The sequence below is a fragment of the Schistocerca gregaria genome, chromosome 8 (genome assembly GCF_023897955.1).
Source record: "Schistocerca gregaria isolate iqSchGreg1 chromosome 8, iqSchGreg1.2, whole genome shotgun sequence".
Lineage (NCBI taxonomy): Eukaryota > Metazoa > Arthropoda > Insecta > Orthoptera > Acrididae > Schistocerca > Schistocerca gregaria.
In genome coordinates this window covers 456,744,246-456,766,744 of record NC_064927.1, presented here as the reverse complement: position 1 = coordinate 456,766,744, position 22,499 = coordinate 456,744,246, and the positions used below count along the sequence as shown (strand labels likewise).

At 40.8% G+C, this 22,499-nt stretch overlaps 1 protein-coding gene across 1 annotated transcript in view; it reads left to right on the top strand.

The window, feature by feature from the left end:
* Positions 1 to 436: 436 nt before the first annotated feature.
* LOC126284347 (fatty acyl-CoA reductase wat-like) overlaps positions 437 to 22,499 on the top strand; it is a 173,276-nt gene continuing 151,213 nt past the window's right edge. The window contains exon 1 of the mRNA XM_049983202.1: positions 437 to 496. The gene's annotated coding sequence lies outside the window, so the exon portion shown is untranslated. The remainder of the gene's footprint in view (positions 497 to 22,499) is intronic.

Genomic DNA, 22,499 nt, shown 5'->3' with positions numbered 1-22,499 from the left:
CAGTGGAAATTAAAATGTCCTGTAGTATCTCTCCTGCTGCAAGATGGCCCATTTGACGTCCTATCCCCCTTAAATAAAACTTTCTTAAACTTTGCATGTGACTTGATTATTTTTATTTCGGTAAAAAGTAAAGGTAGCTCAAGATCTCTTTGGCGCCCCCTCCTTGAAGTTTTTCTGTATCCGCGACTGATCCATGTAGATGAAGATGTAGATGTATCACATACATAGTTCGAAGCAGGAAAACTCTTGTGGGATGAGTGAGCTGCGATCAGTGCGGTGCGCGGGTGTGACGCAGGTGGTGTTGGAGCTTCTCGTGAAGAGGTGCTAGCGGCTACAGACAGTCGGTGGGGGGGGGGGGGGGGGGGAGGGGGGGGAGATGGTGGGAGGGGGAGGGGGAGGTGGAGGGGAGAGAGGAGACGGAGACGGAGTGACTATATAGGAGGAGCGAGGCGGTGGCAGACATTTCGACGTCGTCAGTTTGCAGCTCCTCGTTAAGGTAAGCTTCACTTATCTACTGTGCACAGCCTGCAAAACTACTGCTTCTCCTAATGCGTTGGCGTCAAGCGGAGTCAGGATGCAAGGTCAGCCAAGGTCCACTGTTCCTGCCCTAAAGACCACCATGTCGCCGGAATGTTCACAACAAGCGGCGCTTTTTCCTTTTTCTCACTTCTAGAAAAGGCAAAAATTATAGAGTGGTTGGCTCGGGTCTTGAATTCACGCTCTTTACGAAAACTTCTGGGTCTTTTTCCAACTGCACTTCCTCGCTATCTATTTAAACGACTTTCTAGTGAACCAAACGGCTATTCTTTTCTTGTACGCCGCAGTGCAAGCTGATTCAATAAAATGCATTCCATATGTGTAGCTGACAGAACAAACATGTTTAGGTTAAATAAGCAAACTATTTACGTCAGGAGGCTAAAAAAAGTTCCAGCGAAGTCAGTATGTACTACATTCGTGTATTTCAGATCATCACGGATTAATCTTTTCTTTATCATTTCCTATTGGTTCATTGCTTCGCTTTTCTAATTGTCGTACCTAAGTGTCCTTATACAATGTGAACACAAACACCACCAACATTAGTTTGTTCCTTATTCAGGAATATTTTCTGACAAGCTTAGTGCGTCACCTCGAACGCTCAGAACGGTGCTAAAATATGCTTAGATCGTAAATCGCCGATCCCAGAAACAGTGGTATATTAGAATGTAAATCGCCGATCCCAGAAACAGTGGTATGAGCCATTCGAGTGCAAAACTTGGCGCCTTAGGTAAGGAACGCATTTGAAAGATCCCCTGTTCAAGGTGTAAGAGTGCAAACTGCGGTAATATCGAGAAACAAAATATCGATATGACAGGGCCAAAAAGACATGTGTTTCCATGTCGTGACTTATGCTGTATTTCCATGTCGTGACATATGCTATATTTCCCTCTGCTTAAAATAGTTACAGTTTCTGAACAGCAAACTTTTCCTACTGACCTGATAGCACTGCATAGTAACACAGTCCTCAAAGTGCAATTGATGGATTTCAATGCGGTGGGCAAAGAAAGTGGAACACAACAATGTGCACGCCTGAGTAAAGCTATTTTCTCACACTGAGCATCACTTTTGTACCCAAGCAGTCCAATATCAGAGGCCACACTAATTACATTCCTAAACGACGGTATTAGTATGTCGGTGTCGTAATCCGTCTCTTGCCCAATATAGGCTTGTACAAGGCGTGTTTTATGACGTAAGTACCGTTTTGAAATAAAAACAAAACAAGTAGATTTTTCTCAGCAGTTTTATTTTTACATTAATGCATGCATTTTAATCCAATTGTCTAGATAATTCCCACCAGTATTAAGGCACTTATTGTATCGTACAACCAGCTTCGAATACCACCCTCCTAGATATCTGCCGCCTGAGAGTAAGTTTCAGTAATTTAAATGTTCTGTAACAATTGCATAAAGCCCACTTCTTGACGTTTATGAGCCACGGGATGGTACGGAAATAAGAGAAAACTTATAAAGATTGTCGTACGAAGTGCATGGTGAGACATTACTGATGATTTGGTGCAGAAAGTTGGCGAACACGTGTGATGAGGATCCTGACGTGTCTACATCTACATTTATACTCCGCAAGCCACCCAACGGTGTGTGGCGGAGGGCACTTACGTGCCACTGTCATTACCTCCCTTTCTGTTCCACTCGCGTATGGTTCTCGGGAAGAACGACTGCCGGAAAGCCTCCGTGCGCGCTCGATTCTCTCTTATTTTACATTCGTCATCTCCGCGGGAAGTATAAGTAGGGGAAAGCAATATATTCGATACCTCATCCAGAAACGCACCCTCTCAAAACCTGGACAGCAAGCAACACCGCGATGCAGAGCGCCTCTCTTGCATAGTCTGCCACTTGAGTTTGCTAAATATCTCCGTAACGCTTACCAAATAACCCTGTGTCGAAAGGCGCCGCTCTTCATTGGATCTTCTCTATCTCCTCTGTCAACCCGACTTGGTACGGATCCCACACTGATGAGCAATACTTAAGTATAGGTCGAACGAGTGTTTTGTAAGCTACCTCCTTTGTTGATGGACTACATTTTCTAAGGACTCTCCAAATGAATCTCAACCTAGCACCCGCCTTACCAACAACTAATTTTATATGATCATTGCACTTCAAATCGTTTCGTACGCATACTCTCAGATGTTTTACAGAAGTAACTGCTACCAGCGTTTAATCCGCTATCATATAATCATACAACAAAGGATCCTTCTTTTTATGTATGCGCAATACATTACATTTGTCTATGTTATGGATCAGTTATCACTCCCTGCACCAAGTGCCTATCCGTTGCAGATCTTCAGACATTTCTCTACAATTTTCTAATGCTGCAACTTCTCTGTATGCTACAGCATCATCCGCGAAAAGCCGCACAGAACTTCCGACACTATCTACTAGGTCATTTATATATACTGTGAAAAGCAATGGTCCCATAACACTCCCCTGTGGCACGCCAGAGGTTACTTTAACGTCTGTTGACGTCACTGCATTGAGAACAACATGCTGTGTTCTGTTTGCTAAAAACACTTCAATCCAGCCACACAGCTGGTCTGATATTCCGTAGGCTCTTACTTTGTTTATCAGACGACAGTGTGGAACTGTATCGAACGCATCTGCCTGGGAGCCTGTATCTAATATTTTCTGGGCCTCATGAACAAATAAAGCGAGTTGGGTCTCACACGATCTCTGTTTCCGGAACCCATGTTCATTCCTACAGAGTAGATTCTGGGTTTCCAGAAATGACATGATACGCGAGCAAAATACATGTTCTAAAAGTCAAGAAGTGTGCTTCATGCAATTGTTAGAGAATGTTTAAATTATGGTAGGATATGCTCAGACGACAGATTTCTAGGAGGATGGTTTTCAAAGCTGGTTCTACCACACGCTAAGTGTCTTAATACTGATGGAAATTATGTAGAGATGTTGAGGAAAGTACTGGCTTTCACGTAAAAATACAATTGCCAAGAAAAATCTACCTGATTTATTTTTATTGAAAAAGATTATTTAAAAAACAGCCTCGTACTTCGGCGTAGGAAGTTGCTTGTATGGCTCAGGGTGAACTCTGATGCTGAAATAAAGGCATTAGCTAAAAAGTATACACTGCAAATCACGACATTGGAATATGTGCATTTTTGGTCCTATTACATCAATATCATACCCAAGTTCCTCTCATAGACGTTGAATAAGGGATCAGTCAGATGCCTCACTTGGTAAGACGCGCAGTTTGGTTTGCGAGTGAATCATACCATTGTTGCAGGTCGAGGAATTTATATTCTAAACACATTTTGGTAGACAGGATCTGTAGTCTCCAGTGGACATAAAGTTGTAGATGTCGACGTTGTACGCTGTCTGTCTCTTTTGGAAACGAACTTGTCCTATTCACTCACTGAATTTGTTTTTGACAGCAGTAAGCCTACTCTACTCTCGATCTCCAAGCTTACATTTAGTACTGTGCGGTTCTGTTTCGAGTTTGTTATTCTGGCAGTGACAACTGTTAATGATACACACTTATGAGGGTAGGTTTACGGTTAAAAAGTTGGTCGATGTACACCTCTTATATGTGTACCTTTCTTGTCTATGCTACAAATAGATCCAACTGTTTTTCGGCGGTCACTCCATTTCGAAATTTATCGAGAAACAATGTCTGATTCGCAAATGCGGTATGATACTTGCCTTAATCGAAATCTTGTAGTTAGTGAGTCTTTATTCGTAAAAGCATGGGAAACTACTGAATTTGTAGGGGAAGGTGCCTATGAATGGGCCACCTAGAGAAAATGCGTAGTAATATCATCGGATACTACAATAAATATTTAGTTTTTAGTGTAGCTCGAACTTATCTTTTGCACTATAGTAGACAAAGAGGTCATAAATATTCACTGTTAATGAAATATTTGAAAAATAAAAACACGTTCTCCCACTCAAGGCAACTGGTTTCTTTCGTTGGGCCAGGCAGTTTCCGTGAATTGGCCAACTCAAAAATGGTTCAAATGGCTCTGAGGACTATGGGACTTAACACCTGAGGTCATCAGTCCCCTAGAACTTAGAACTACTTAAACCTAACCAACGTAAGGACATCACACACATCCATACACGCGGCAGGATTCGAACCTGCAACCGTAGGAATGGGACAACTGTAATAGCAGTTATATAGTATAGACATCTAAGCCTCCATAGATTTTTATTTCAGGAATTTTTTTGGCATCTGAAACCGAATAACATGTATTTGACACGTAGGTGGCTAAAAGTAGAAATGCCGCCTTCGAAATTAAAAAAAAGACACATTTGACTGACGGTCAGCACATTTACAAACTATTTGAAAATGTATAACGAAACCCAGTACTTAAATTTTGTTCATAGTGACCTACTTTTTACGCCTAAGATCACTTAACAGTCAGGGTGGCTCATTCAAGGCAACTCAAGCTGCATCGCTAAACAGTACCTAGTCTCCGTCTGTAAATTTATATTGTGAATATGACAAAATGAAATGAATTGCTCATACTTATCAATGACTGCTGTAGAAATTTAATCAATATTCCCATATCCGTAAGATGTTTCAGTCACAAATACTAGTCAGTTGCAAGAACACAGTGAAAAACCTCCCCTTTTTTCACTGTTGCTAAGTGTCTTCGTGGAACAACTCACGCCTGAGGTGGAGAACCTTTGGAAACACGGGCTACACTTAATTATAGTAATATCCCCATAATGTCAACGTCGACAACGAAATAGAGATGGCCCATCGAATGTTAGCAGCCTTCCCCTACATTGATTATTCATTGATGTGTAATATTTTTCGTCAAAAGTACATAGCATATTATCTACTCCACACAAGCTACAATATGGTGTGTGGCGGAGGGTACGATGTGCACCACTGGCATACCGCTCCTCCATTTTCCTGTTCAGGTATCCAATGGTGCCAGGAAGAAGACCACGTGTGAAGCCGAATTTCTGTAATTGCATTGTCTTTTCTAGAAATATAGGGGGGGGGGGGGATATATTTGTTGATTCTTCTACGAACATAATCTCTCGGAGTTTTAACAGCACACTGGAGTGTGATATACAGGTATAATGCCTCTCTTGTTGCTTCTGCCCCTGGAGTTCGATGAGCATCTCAGTGCCGCTTTCGTGGTTACTACATGAACTTGTGCCAAAACACGCTGCTCCTGTTCGGATTTTCTCTGTTTTATAGATCAACCATATCAGGTAACGATCCCAGAGAGAATCAGTACTCAAGTACCGGTCGAACGGCTATTTTTTTTTTTTTTTTTTTTTTTTTTGTCTATGTTACCTTCTTTGTGGTTGCACATGCAATGAATCTGAGTAAAGCCCTTTCCTACGATTAATTTATATCGTTATCGTCGATATGCAGCAGGATTTTATAACATAAATTGTGTTCGGACATTATGAATTACCACGAAGAAAACGGTCTATTGACACACAGCCAACATGGGTTTAGTATACATCGTTCCTGTGAAACACAACTAGCTCTTTATTCACATGAAGTGTTGAGTGGTATTGACAAGGGATTTCAGATCGATTCCGAATTTCTGGATTTCTGGAAGGCTTTTGACACTGTACCACACAACCGGCTCGTAGTGAAATTGCGTGCTTATGGAATATCGTCTCAGTTATGTGACTCGATGTGCGATTTCCTGTCAGAGAGGTTACAGTTCGTAGTAACTGACGGAAAGTCATCGAGTAAAACAGAAGTGATTTCTGGCGAACCCCAAGGTAGTGTTATAGGCCCTTTGCTGTTCCTTCTCTACATAAACGATTTGTGAGACAATCTGAGCAGCCGTCTTCGGTTGTTTCCAGATGACGCTGTCGTTTATCGACTAATAAAGGCATCAGAAGATCAAAACAAACTGCAAAACGATTTAGAAAAGATATCTGAATGGTGCGAAAAGTGGCAGTTGACCCTAAATAACGAAAAGTGTGCCGTCATCCACATGAGTGCTTAAAGGAATTAGTTAAACTTCAGTTGCACGATAAATTAATCTAATCTAAAAGCCGTCAATTCAAATAAATACTTAGGTATTACAATTACGAACAACTTAAATTGGAATAAACACATAGGAAATCTTGTGGGGAAGGCTAACCAATGACTGCGTTTTATTTGCAGGACACTTAGAAAATGCAACAGACCTACTAAGGAGACTGCCTACACTACGCTTGTCCGTCCTCTTTTAGAATACTGCTGCGCGCTGTGGGATTCTTAGCAGATAGGACTGACGGAGTACATCGAAAAAGTTCAAAGAAGGGCAACACGTTTTGTATTATTGCGAAATATGGGAGAGAGTGTCACAGAAATGATACAGGATTTGGGCTGGAAGTCATTAAAAGAAAGGCGTTTCTCGTTGCGACGGAATCTTCTCACAAAATTCCAATCACCAACTTTCTCCTCCGAATGCGAAAATATTTTGTTGACGCCGACCTACATAGGGAAGAACGGTCACCATTATAACATGAGGGAAATCAGAGCTCGAACGAAAAGATATAGGTGTTCATTCTTTCCGCGCGCTATACGAGATTGGAATAATAGAGAATTATGGAGGTGGTTCGCTGAACCTTCTGCCAGGCACTTAAATGTGATTTGCAGAGTATCCATAGATGTAGATATAGATGTAGAATTTTCAACACTCGTTCCACTTTAAATCGCTCCGTACATATATACACCCAGATATTTAATGGATGTGACTTTTTACAGTTACTATTCGGCGACCGTTTAATTACAAAGTAACGGGTCCACCCACCAATTTTTATGCACTGCGCTACATTTTTTTTTTTTTTTTTCAACATAGCTGTCAATTATTGGGCAAAGGGTAGATCCGTTTTCGATACTAGCCGACCACTATATTACTGCACTTGACTTCTCGAAGCCGTTACCGGAAACATGCTGTGACTTTGAAGGAAACAAATACAATCGTGAGGAAGAAAAACAAATGGCATTGTGAATGCTTTCAGGGCAGCTATGCATATATTAGTAAGTAGCTTAGCGTGTCCTCGTGAAATATCGCGATAAGTACTCACGACAAGCCTAGCCAAGCGTTCTCATTCACAGTCAATAATATTACAGTCGACTACCAATTCGACATTTTGTAGCTCCTCTGTATAGGAAAGCATCATCTGCGAACAGCCTTACGGAGTTTTCGACGACATTTAAATACAATTTTTTTTAGTTAGGCGTTGTTCACAGTGGAACTTCTTTTATGAAAGTCATGTTGGAAAACATGGCCAAATCTGAGGATTGCATCTCTTTATTGTGCGGTTTAGAGGTAAGAGATAGTCATCGCGTCCTTAACAATACGGCAAACAACAGACTTAATTGAGTTAAGTTTCAGTATTTCTCACAACCTGAACACGATCTCGTAGACTGAAACTGGTCGCACAATAAAGAGATTCGCTTGGCACCTTTGGCGTGATAGCCAACATCGAGACAAGTCCGTTGCAGTCAGTATTATTCAGGGACTGATTATGATCTTGTAGACCGAAACGTAGCAGAATTGCTACATGAGACACAACACACGGAAGTCAAAACCGTTTTCGATGTCGTGTTTATATGTCAATACCTGGAGCTGTTTCCCTAGACGGGTCAATATCATTTTTACAAAACTGCCTCTTGAAAACAACTGTTCCGGTTTCCGATTTAGTCAGCACAATGGGTGTTACTCTTCAGTAAAATATCGGAGGTAGACAATGTCACGCTCAGTGTAACATTTGTACTTCTCCTTCACTGCTCAAGAAACCTCGCCCTTCAGATTAGCCAATAATGTTTAAAAAAATCGTAATCTGATAACCAAAGGACATTTTGAAAATGGTTATGCGTTTACATGGGAGAGAAAATCGGTTGCTAAGAAGAAATAGGGCATCTAGAACCGTATTTCCAGAATCCGTATTATTTACATAACCAGCCAGAAGCGATATTAGGATATTTGTTTATGAGATCAGGTTCTGACAGACTCATGTAAATGTAATGGTTGATGAGAATGACTTACCAGCGGTCGATGTGTTTTAGTGCAGGACCGTTATAATACATTTTCTTCCCTCACCCCTTTTGAGCCCTCCAACTGGATTATATATCTGAGGGTGTTTTCGTTCCGTCGTTATAACTACTAGAAAATGTCTGTTTTTTGGTGATAAATTAAATTTAAAATGAAGAACTCACAATATTCTTCGAATTTCGGTTAATTTGAACACAAAACTGATTTAGTTTTTACAGCCATCGCCAGATCTTAAAAAGAACACTGGCGCACTGGACGCTTAGTCGTGAACGCAAGGACTGTGGATTCTTCAGTATATTTAGATCTCAAGATCACCAGTCTTCTCCTTGGCCTAACTGATTTCATTTAAAAATAAGGTGCATCATTCATGCGGCTTTATTCTATTTGATACTAGTGAAATGGAGCGTCTCAACTTGCTTTCTTGTCTCTCTCAGAGTAAATATTAACTTTTGTTCCTTTTTTAAATTTATTTTCACAACAGTTAACCGTCAGCAATCAAAAATTATTTCAGAGTATATAGCAGCCAAACTCTTATTATTCAGACAGCAATTTATGTTTTGCTCATTATTACAGTGTAATTATTTTCGATAAGAATTTTTTGTTTTAGACAGGAATTTATATTTAAAATTTCCTGCTAACATACGTTCTAAAAATTTCAACCACAATAATAAGCTTTGCTGAGACGCTGACTTATACTGTTTTAAACTATTACATTTCCTGACACTTAAAATTTGTATGATTCTAACTAACATGCAATAACTTGAAATATTTCAGTTCTAAGGCTTCATAGCTATGAAAAAACGTAGTAACGAACACTGCCTAAATTCATCTCCTGAATGGTTTATGTTTATATGAATTATCGACAGGTAAAAGGAAACTTGTGTCAATTGAGTTATTAAGTAAAATTGCGTTAGCATAAACAATATGAAATAGCAGAGTGTATAACACAGATCCATGAAATAAAACGGAATGTAAACTGTTATGCATATCTTTTAGTAGTTGCAACCAGTTGTCGGCATGTAATTGATGCATAGCGTTCTGGATGATGAACTGCACTTTACCACCAGTGGATTATAATTTGCTAAGGTTTGGTAGAAGCCTTTATGATGTCTGTAGTCCTAATTCTCTATAACAATCGCTGGCAGCAACTAGTATTTTTGTAGGAACAAAAATTGTTTCAGCGTTTTTCTAGATGAATGCCTGTCGCAGACAAAGTTACTGACAAAATTCTCAAAGGAATGAAAAGTGAACTTAAAAACATTATGGAGTCGGAACATTCTACAGTGTTTTATTTATTAAATAACACATTTTCAGCTTCCGATACGTTTCTAAGCCAATATTTATTAGTGCACGCGTTTCTGCCATTGCATAACTACTTTTTATACATCAACTGTTAATTAACACTTCCCTCTGAAGTTCAGAGTCATGTCTCAAAATATTGTTATCCTTCTCTAGAAATATTAACTAATGCTCGTGGACACGGTGCATTGTGTCGTATTATTTGATTAATCCCAAAAATAATTTTATTTGCATATATTTACATATAGTGGATATTATCCTTATCTGTCACCATACATCACGAAAGCAGACGGGACACTATCACTTCACCATTTGTCGTACAGGCGTTTGCAGTGAAGTGTCTAGAGCATGTCATATATTCTTCAACAGCTAAGACAACACGGAAACTTTGATTACGGAAAGGTTTGTACAAGTAAATTTACGACATTTCCCATGTTCGTATAATGTTTAGCAACTCTTTAATCAGGGACAATTTAATAGTTTTAATATTTTTGATGTGCCTTGTAACATTTACCTGAATTACCAAGGGAGTACTCTGGAACCTGTAACCTGATAACACTTTCAGGTTGGCATATAACGCCTTCCAGAGGCAACAAAAATTTGACTTTCAACATTTCGCGTAATTATTGGCGGAATTTTAAAATTTAAAATGCGTACATGACGTTTCATCAAGTGGTGTAATCTAAGGTAAATTTTTAACACATTACGACTTGGTATTACACTTAGAAAATGAGTTTTTCTCATGAGGCAGCTTAACTGAGAGCGCGCAAATACCTGCACCTATGCGTAAACTACTAGCGAACCAGGGGATCCTTGCTAAAGTTCAGAAATCTTATAGTTTTATGTAATGGCATTATTTTAAATATGTGTAGTTGTTGATATAACGGTAGTTATGACAATACAGGGAAATCTTCAAAAATGAACCGAAAGACGTGAAATAATAATCATGAATTCATGATTCATCCTTGTATATGCATTTACTTGTAAGTAATTTTGAACAAAATTCTTTACAGAGCGGTGTAAACAATATTTGGAGTAAGAATGTCATCATCATGTACTTCCTGTTTTTTATTTTCTGAAGCCATACAAAAAGTATTATTTGATTTACTCGTATTTATCCTTGAATACACTACACCCAACTGTCCGTGAATAAAGACGGGATTTGGTAAATATAATCCCGCTCTTTCGAGCGTTGGCCTCTGCGACATGTTTATCGTACTCGCAAGCCAACTGTCTTCTTGTTAACTGAAAAGTCATGCTTGGATCAGATGGCGTTTATCCGTAGTACTATAACAGTTTTGCCGGTGTCAATCAGCTGAGCATTAATTGTAAACATGGGACCCACGTGAAACCTTTACACTTTTATAACTGTAAATAATCACAGTATTTGGGATAAGTGTAATCGTTGGGATAAGGGTAATTAGCGGCAGTGAAAGATATGTTTGTCGTTTCGGAAAATATATTCTTTTACAGAAGTTAACTTGTACGATGGTCAGAGATAATGGACTACCGCAGTGTTCTCGGTTATTATCTATGATCATGCTGCATACAAAATATCCAGTTAATAGCTACTTTAAAACAGATAAAATAGTATTTGTAATAACATGAAATGGGACAGTCGTATTCGTTATTAATAAGCTAGCTTCATAAAATACGGGTATAAAGTGGGCATCCATGAAGCCTGTTTTAAACAGTGATAACTTCGCTAGTTACTTATTTCCTGTGTTTAGCACAACGCGTTCCGAGAATTTATTCAGATTTTCAAGTGCATTTGTTTACATGAATATTTCTCGAGTTTGCAAGTGTGATTTTCTGCCTCTCTTGCGTCTTTCTGAAGTTAATCTGCAAGTATTCCCCTAAGGCTGTTTACTCTTAATGTAGAGATACGTTTATAATTAGGTTCAAAACTGTACGACACGTGTTCAACGTGCACCGTACAGAATGACCAGTAGCTTTGTCGTGATGCAATTGCCTGCGACAGTGTCTCTCACAGGCCGAGCGCCTCACAATGTCCATTGTAGTTAGTGGACGCACAAGTCATTATTCGTCCGACCCACATGTCGCTTAATATGCGAAGGCTCAATATTGACACGAAGACAATTTGTGATAGAGTGACGAGCAGAAACATCAATCAGCTTCTCCGTAGCATGTTCGTCCACCTTTGGAAAGCAAAACAGTAGGGATACGGCATACATTCCCCTAAGCCCTTGGCAACTTTGCTGAGGTATGTGGCACCGAATCTCTATGCACAGGCCTACATCTACCATCTATATCCATACTCTGCAAACCACTCCGAAGTGCATGGCAGAGTGCATTTTCCATTGTACCAGTTCTTAGGACATCTTCCCGTTACATTCTCGTATAGAGAGGAGGGGGGGGGGGGGGGGACCACGGATAGGAATGAGTGTCTGCAGTGAGGTGACAAAAGCCATGGGATATTAATATGCGTATATAGGGTAAGGTCAGGTAAATCCGACCGAGTGCGTAAACCAGTCCGCCCTCTATTCGTGAGAAACGGCAAAGCGGAGCGATTTCCCATTAGTGTTACCATATAGAGGACATGAAATAACGAAAATGTCACCTTGACAGTTTTGCCGCGTTTGACGTTTAGACACCCAAAAGACAACAAGTGTGTTTTCGATTGTTTCAATTTAATTTTTGTGCAAATTGCATCACTAGATTTACCTTATTAAATAAAACGATTGCAAAACAAACGGTACATGACTTTGTAGTGCATTTAGTGACCTATTCAGTGTATGTATCGTTTTTTGTGGAAATTTCGTGTAAATTGTTTCTATGTGTATTAAATGAAAAATGGCATGGTGGGGTAAATCAGACCGCTAAATGGTGGGGTAAATCCGACCGCATATTTTTTATCGTTTATATGTATGGAATTATTTGTTTATGGAACAAAGCGAATTTTTGTTTATTTTTAGGAAAATGGTACGAAATTACAAACGAAAAACGACAAAACGCAATCAAAACGATATTCGCCGAGCAGTTGCTGCAATGCAATTGGGGATGTCTTAACGAGCCGTCGCTAGTGATTTTAACATTCCGAGATCGACATTGCTGTTGCACCGCCGAGCAATGAAATCATCTTTTTTCAATTAAAATTTACACTCATTTAAGTTCCAATACATTTAGTACTATACACTTTGTTCATTTATCTAAAAAATATAATTGCTTATAATTATTTCCCAAAAAAACGTTTATTTAGAACTACTTCTGCGCAAAATCAGCCAAACAAATAAGGGGTCAGATTTACCCCACCATTTTTGCAAATGGCAAAAATGTACGTTTCTTAAAATACGAATATCTCAAAAACTATTGATGGTATAAAAAAAATATTTTGCAAACAGTTGCCCCTTTATATTACCCCTCATTTAACGTATATAACGTTAAGATCCGACCTCGGATAAGCGTTTTATAGCCACAAGAAATTACTAGGTCGGATTTAAACCATCTTACCCTACAAATGGCGGTCATATCGCGTACAGAATGTACCATAATAGGACAGTTTATTAGCGGTGTATTAGTACTCAAGTGATTCATGTGAATAATGAATAAGTGTCCGACATGATTATGGAAGCACGATGGGAATTACCAGGCTTTGAATCTGGAATGATAGTTGGAGCTAGACGCATGGGATATTCCATTTCGGAATTCAATGTCCCGAGACCGACAGTGCCAAAAGTGTGCCGAGAATACCAAATTTCATGTATTACCTCTCAAAAAGGATGACGTAGTGGCCCGTCGGCCTTCACTTAACGACTGAGAGCAGGAGCGTTTTCCTAGAGTTGACAGTGCTGACAGACAAGCAACACTCCGTGAAATAAACGCAGAAATCAATGTTGGACGTATGACGGACGTATTCGTCAGGACAGTGCAGCGAAATTTGCCTTTAATGGGCTGTGGCAGGAAACGACCAATGCGAGTGCCTTTGCTAATAGCGTGACATTACTTGCACTGCGTCACCTGGGCTCGTGACCATATCGGTGGGACCATAGATGACTGGAAAACCGTGGCCTGGTCAGATCAGTCCCAATTTCAGCGGTAAGAGCTGATGGTAGGGTTCATGTGTGGCGCAGCCCCACGAAGCCATGAGCCCCAGTTGTCGATAAGACCTCTGCAAGCTGATGGTGGCTCCTAATGATGTGGGGTGTGACTACATAGAATGGACTGGGTCCTATGGTCCGACTGAACCGATTATTGACAGAAAATTGGAGCCATTCTCAACCAATGATGGAATTTTTATGGATGATAATGCGCTATGTCACCGGGCCACAACCGTCGCGACTGGTTTGAAGAACATTCTGGACAGTTCGAGCGAATGATATGGCTATCCAGATCGCTTTTCCGACATGAATCCCATACAACATTTATACGGCGTAATCCAGAAGTCAGCTAGTGCACAAAATCCAGCGGCGGCAGCAATTTCACACGGCCATAGAGGCTTTATTGCTCAATATTTCTGCAAATGACTTTCAAAGACTTGTTGAGTCTATGCCAAGTCGAGCTTTTGTACTATGTCGGGCAAAAGGAGGTCAGACACGATACTGGAGTCACCCCATGACTTTCGTAGCCTCGGTGTAAACGCCTCTCTGCCCTGTGTAATTAATGTAATCTTGTTCTCGTGAGACTTACGGGAGCAATACGTATAGAGTTGAAGTATATTATTAGGCTCTTCGTTTGAAGCTGACTCTTGAAACTTTGTAGGTAGACATTTCTGGGATAATCTGTACCTATCTTCAATTGTTAGTCAGCTCAGTATCTTCAGCATCTCTGTGAAACTCTCCCATGGCTCACACAAACCCACGACCATGCCCGCCATCCTTCTCTATACCTTCAACATCCCCTGTCCGTCGTATCTAGTACGGATCTCACAAACGTGGTAAGTATTATAGGATGAGCATTCTCCATTGTAGACTGATTATGTTTGTCTATTATTATACCTATCAACCGAAGTCTGCCACCAGCTTCACCTACTAATGATCCTGTGTGATCGTTCCATTTCAAATGCAAACGAACTGGAACACCCAGGTATTTGCATGACTTTATTGATTTCAGCTGTGACTCGTTGATATTGCAATCGCAGGATACAAAGTTTTCTCATTGTGCGAAGTGGACAGTTTCACGTTTCTCAACATTTAAAGCATCCTGCTAATATTTTCACCACTTTGCAACCTTATCAAGATCTGACTCAACATTAAAGCTGCTTCTTTCATACAGTACTTCATTATAAATAACTGCGTCATCTGCATAAACTCTGAGATTAGTATTAATATTGTCTGCAAGGTCATTAATGTTCAATATGAACAGCAAGAGTCCTAACACACTTCCCTGGTACACTTCGGAAGTTACTTCTACATGTGTGTGTGACTCTCCATCCAAGATAACATAATACGTCCTTTCCACCAAAAAAAAATCCTCAATAAGATAACAAATTTCGCTTGATACCCTATACGAATTCTTTACGGAATTCAAGAAATATTACATCAGTCTGACTACAGTGATCCATAACTTTCAGAACACAGTGGCGAGGTGTGAGGTATTCGTAACAATAATCAGTTTTACAAAATTGTTAAACGTAACAGTATTGTTGTAATTATTATTTTTGCTGTGATTGTTTGTTACTGTTTGTTATTTTCCACGTAATTATTCTTTTTGAAATTATTATTATTATTACTATTATTGTTGTCATTGCTCTAATGTTAGTGTAATGGAAGGATAACGTTTGATGATATTCACCCGAAGTGTTGGATCTCAGAAATGCCTCATACACTTCACAGGAGGATAATACACATCGCAGCATAGTTAAAACTTGGGACTGGCTTGAAATACCTATAGTTTCATAATTACCGCAACAAAAGGCGTTTATTTTAGTTCTTTCGAAATTTCTGTACGAATGACTTCCGGAATCGATTCGATAAGGTCTATATGCCACTTGAGGTACCTCGAAAAGCAGTCGAATGTGTAATTTGACAAACCTTCATCTTTTTGTGGCATTAGAATAATGTCACAGTTCAACATAATTGCCCCGACTATCACTTTCCCCTGTTGCACCTCTGAAAGGAAGTTCTTAGGCAGCTAGGAAACATGTAACATCAATAAAAAAGCAACAATGTATCTATTTTTCTTTACTTGTACGTTATGCGTCTGACCATTTAATATCAAGACCTTCTTCAAACAAAAATCTGCACTTGTACTGCCAAACATAACGAGGATCCGTGCAGATGTAATATGGTCCTTGGAATTTGCTTGATGTTTCCTGAAGTCGTTGACACTGTTCAAGTCTCTCAAGCCTTTTTTTTGTGCACAACACATCAGAAGAAAAGAAACCACATGGGAAACCACAATGTTTGTGCCTCTTTACAGCCACATAACCATTTGTAGGGGGAGTACCAAGAATACTGAAAATGGCTGACATAATTTTTATTTACTGCGTTTAAACGTTGAAAGCTTGATGCAGGCCGTTCGTGTTTGATAACGTCACTTTCATCCTCAAAACTAAGTTCTCCAAATAAATATTTGCACAGACGTTCCACCACACATTTACAGTCTGATATGTCTGTATTTTTTGAAGACTCCACTGCTTCGTTAGTATTTCTTCAGCAACTCAACTTCACACTCCTGAAGAAATTTGTTTAAAATCATGAAAAAATATACCTCTTCAACAAGACTATAATGAATAAATGATGATATGTACTAAAACACTAGGACACTCTAAAATATGTTGTTGTTCTCTTCAGTCCTGAGACTGGTTTGATGCATCTCTCCATGCTGCTCTATCCTGTGCAAGCTTCTTCATCTCCCATTACTTATTGCAACCTACATCCTTCTGAATCTGTTCAGTGTATTCATCTCTTGGTCTCCCTCTACGATTTTTACCCTCCATGCTGCCCTCCAAGACTAAACTGGTGATCCCTTGATGCCTTAGAACATGTCCTACCGACCGATCCCTTCTTCTGGTCAAGGTGATGTCTGCTGGGGACACATTCAGCGAGGAGGCTGAATGTCTGTGGAGGAATAACAACACATTCTTCTTCAACAGCCAAAACTGGAGAAGGTAGTGATGTTCGAGGCTGGGTTCTGGAGCGAAGGCGGAGCTGTAACTCATTCCAAAGGCGCTTTCTTGGGGTTTGAACAGGATTCTGAACCCATTTTAGGAATATTACTGTAAATTGCACCCGACGCTTTTTAACGCGCTTCGGACAGTTGTTGGGCTACCTGAACCACTGGTAGCACTTTGGCACCCATGACTGATTTCTTCCGCTGATATCATACGACTGTTTACAACCACAGTCAGCAATGGTCCACAGTTCCTGCCCGTCAGTGGATGACTTCTACCTGTTCTTGGTTTAGTTGTCGTTGTTCCGTCGCTTTTCCAGTTCACAATTACAACAAAAACACTCGACTTGGGCAACTGTACAAGAGTTTTAACGTTCCTGGTAGATTTGTTGCTCAAGTGACATCCAGTGACTGGTCCGCATTCGAATTCACTGGGTTCCCTGGTCGACCCCTTCTGTTATTGTATTGTATTGTGTTGTATGTTAACGGGGGACCTAGAAGCGACGGAGAGGCTCCGTCCTCGCCGCAGCCGCAGTGGTCGACAACCCCACGACGACTACTGCAGTCCACTTCACCCCTCCACCGCCCCACACTGAACCCAGGGTTATTATGCGGTTCGGACCCCGGTGGATCCCCCAGGGAACGTCTCACACCAGACGATTGTAACCACTATGTTTGCGTGGTAAAGTAATGGTGGTGTACACGTTCGTGGAGAGCTTGTTTGCGCAGCAATCGCCGACATAGTGTAACTGAGGCGAAATAAGGGGAACCAGCCCGCATTCGCCAAGGCAGATGGAAAACCACCTAAAAACCATCCACAGTCTGGCCGGTTTACCGGACCTCGAGACAAATCCGCCGGGCGCTCCTTCCCGCCCGGAAAGCCGTGCGAAGACCGCTCGGCCAACCGGGCGGGCATTCTGCTATTACTCTCCCTCTCTCAACTTACAATACGCCCTGCCTTCTTTTCTACTGGCGGTTTCGCTTCTCGTGACATCTAGCGGTTAACTCACTCCGCATTACGTAGGGCTGTCCTATACTTCTGATCAGATTGTATACATGCTTTTTTGTTGCTTGACTGGTGTCTTTAATACACACGACAATAGATGTCCCGAGCCATTTATACACTAAATGGACAGATTTGTCATTGAATGAATTTATACCAGGTCCAAACAGGACGATACATGTGTGCAATGCGTTCGAGAATTAGTTGCCGCACAAGATGTATTAGCACGGACGTATCTGATCCGTGAGCGTTTTGCGAATCCGAAATCAGTTCTGCCATCCGCGGTCAGATCTTGGTTGAGCCTTCCGTCAACGATTGTGTCATTTGTAACGGAGCACCAGTTCGGATTGAACAAGAATGAGGTAGAAAACTGAGTGTATCCTTTTGAAATGAACCAACAAGGTAACCTCCTTGAGCTATGTAGGAACCCTGTTTCCAGATGTCTGGACGGTACTCTGAAGCACGTGACTTCTGATCACGAGTGAAATGTCGTAACCACTCCGCCAGCTTGCGCCGTCCCGCCACCGTAGCAGCAAATTGTCGCCGTCGAACTCGCATTTCTTTGTACTCAGAATGGCGTCAGAATTTCTCTATACGTTAAATCAGCAGTTTTCAAACAGAAAACTCAGTTTATCCTTTTATGCGCGAGGCTCCTTAAAGATAAAGGTATAAATGTTGAAAAATCATTATTACACACAGCTCTATTACACAGTTAATTATACATCCAGTCTGTCATAAGCAGACAACTTTCAGGTGTGTTGTGGCATCGTAACCAGATTTATGACAAACCAACGTCTCCATTAAGCTATAAATTAGGAGCACAAACAGCGTGAAATAAATCTGTTGTGTACCATATGACAACACTCTATGTCATGTACTTTGCGACACATTACGATGATTACGACGTCGTAATACACCTAAAAATGGCCTGTTTACTACAAAGTTGTTGTCAAACTGGTTAATACAGCAGTGCGCAACAATGTTTTCATCGTAATTTTTAGGAGCCCGTGGCTGTGTATAAAATACAGCTTTATTCTTGCAGAAAGAAGATAACAGCAACCAACCACTTTTTCAAAAAACGCCGTTCCCGGTTTCGAACCGACAGATTCATCATCAGACGTCTTGTTCACGTCAAGATAATTTTTTTCTGTAGTTTACATTAGTTTTCACTTTTTATTCGGCCACTCGAATAAAAATTCCTTGGGGTGGTGGTGCACTACAACCAAAAAATGATATGAAAAACTTTCTATTTAATCACAATTGTGCTTCATATCGGTTTCAAAAGCTGTAATAATTTATTTACATCGTTTGAAATCGTTATGAGTCACAATTACAGTTAAATAGAAAGTTTCTCATATCATTTTTTGGTTGTAGGGCACCACCACCCCAAGGAATTTTCATCATATGGGTGAATAAAAAGTGAAAACTAATGTAAACTGCAGAAGAGACTTACCTTACGTTGAACAAGCCGTCTGATGACGAATCTGTCGGTTCGAAACAGGAAACGTTACTATTTATGCAAATAAATATTATTTTAAGAAATGTTTGGTTGCTGTTATCTTCTCTACAAGAATCAATCTGTATATATAAGCATCTATTTTGGTTTAACGAAGTCATTTCTTCGAGTGTGATGCACTGCGTTACGGAACAAGTTAGATCATTATGGAATTCATATCTGAAAAAATTTGAAACAGAAAATATTCTATGTATATAAACTGAAGCAGTGAGTGAAAATTTGTATCAAGGCCAGCAATCGAACCCTGGTCGTGGTACAAATTTTCACTCTCTGCTTCAGTCTATATATGTGTATGAAACAGTAAAATCTCTGAAATTGTGTCATTTCGTTTGCAGAAAGGTATTCTCATGGAACCAATTTTCATCTGACTGGCACGCTTAAAACGAACGGCGGTGCTTTAAATGTGAGGTACCATAGGGCTCTCTTCTTAATTCACTACATTTCTCGATACATATAAGTGAACTGCCACAAAGCAGGAAGCAATTTTCAAAATATCTTTTGTAAATCAAATATCGTTGTGAAAGACGTAGAATGCAGTGAAAAGGATTTAGCAAGTAGGGTAGTAGGTAGCACCAGCATAAGGTCTGGAGAAACCTAATGTAGCTTTGCTTGAAAAGAATGCTGTGACATACGATTCGTGTAAACGTATTATTTACTGTTATAATTATTTCATTTCGATGACTAGTAATACTTAACGGACAATCATCAATATATACCGTTAAGATAAATCAACAAACAAAAAATACTGACGATGAATGAAACTAAGAAAAGCAAAAATTAAAATTCGTTGTCCAGGTTTTTCAACAACAGGATTCTTTGACAGCCAGGTGCATTTTCTCCAGGCCTGCGGCAAAAGCGCTAGGAACATCCAATACGATATGTTGCACCTCATTGCAGTCACAATTTGGAGAGTTTCACCATCCACAACTGTGTAGAGGGGCAGAATTTATTATTGGCCCTATCCGGACTAAGTTTGTACCTGTCTTGCGGTGGAGCCGGAAACCCAGTAAACTGAATGGTGAGTTTCACTTCGCAAAATGATTTGCTGGAGTGAAGATGACGTTCCAACTTTCAGGGAGCCACAACGTTGAAAACCCTGTGAAGAGGCCCATAGTACTGCAGCTGCATATGACACGTGACGAGATTTCTTTCGGATGATAGAGCCTTGCTGGATTATACAGGGTGTAACAAAAATGTACAGCACTAACTGCAAAATTGCACGACACATTCCTCACACGTTTTCTCGTTGATTTTCTCCGACTCGTTAATCATGGGAAACGCACAAGAACAGAACGTTATAATTATGGACAACATACACTCTTGGTGACGTCAGGTTACGTTGTGGACCACCAGTGTTTTGTCTTACGTGTCCCCCTTGCCATGCGAAGTACGTCATTGCCTGTTTACAGGTAACATCATCTTTTCCAGAGATCAGTGCGACCGTTGCAAGTACAGTGGTTACTACGTAGAGTTAATCACGGACTTGGCTCGTGAAGTGGCAGTGTACGCAAATGCAGAAATGTCAGTTGCGCATAGGATGTATGGATTAGCTGACAGCAATGGCGCTCGTGCTGAACGGTTGTGCCGGAAGACATTTCCAGAATAAAGGTGGCCCGACCTCCGGGCCTAAACTCACTGGAGTTTTATTTGTGGGGGCATTTGCAACCTCTTGTGCATGGAACCTCAGTACATGATGCCCTTAATATGGAAGGCTGTGAATCCATACTGCCGGCCGGAGTGGCCGAGCAGTTCCAGGCGCTACAGTTTGGAACCGCGTGACCGCTACCGTCGCAGGTTCGAATCCTGCCTCGGGCATGGATGTGTGTGTTGTCCTTAGGTTAGTTAGGTTTAAGTAGTTATAAGTTCTAGGGGATTGATGACTTTAGAAATTAAGTCCCATAGTGCTCAGAGCCATTTGGTCCATTTGAATCCATACGCAATATATCAGGGAAACAGCAACGCATCCGACATTCACTAGGACGATGGGTTAATGCATGTATCAATGCATACGGCGGGCATATTGAACATCTCCTGTGAGAATGGGCTGCATTTGATATGCTGGTGCGTTCGGTTTGTGGGTGATTGCCACGATTAATGAGTTGGAGCAAATGAGTTTAGTATGGAAACAAAGCATTTCCAGATCCTTGTTCGTATAAAATAACTTCTTCGTCTAAGTGTGAGACATGTGTGATGAAATTCGTGCCGTGCCGTGCATTTTTGTCACACCCTGTACTGTGTGCGGGAAACTGATTCGTTTTCACTCCTACGCATAACTGACCGAATTATGTTGTTATTGGCGCGGTGTGATAGTGCTTAGCACCGTAAGCCACTGGTCAGGTAATAAGTGTGATAGACCCCGATACAATGCGCATCGCTTATCTAAGCTGAATATCAAGTAGGTGAGCGTGGGAACTGTTGAGTAATACGGCTACACAATGAGCTGTGAATTAAACAAGGCCACTGTTGCCCTCCCCATAGTGTTTGTATCGGCTACCCACAAGCAGTTACCTATCCAATCCGAAGCCCATGAACTTAAGAGTGGCGTTACCTTGCAACTGCCGACACATCAACGAGGAATTACCCGAATGGGACAGAAATAGGGAGATATGATATACATACACAGACAAACTTATGCTTCCAGCTTAAGAAAAACTGGATGATTTGTTCAAGAGAAAGTGCTTCCCAAACTGGGCAACTCAGTGACGCGTTCGCCCACCTCCGGCACTCAAACAAGTAGTTATTCGAATTGGCATTGATTGACAGTTTGTTTGGATGTCTTCCTCGGATCTATTGTGTCAAATTCTGTCCAATTTGTGTGTTAGATCGTGAAAATCCAGATACGGTTGGAGACCCTTGCCCATAATGCTCCCAACATTATCTGTTGGGGAGAGATCCGGTGACCTTGCTGGCGCAGGTACCGTTTGGCAAGCACCAAGACAAGCAATAAACTCTCGCCGTGCGTGGACGGGCATTATCTTGCTGAAATGGATGCCCAGGATGACTTGCCATGAAGGTCAACAAAACGGGACATAGATTATCGTCGGCGAACCACTGTGGTTTAAGAGTGTTGCGGATGA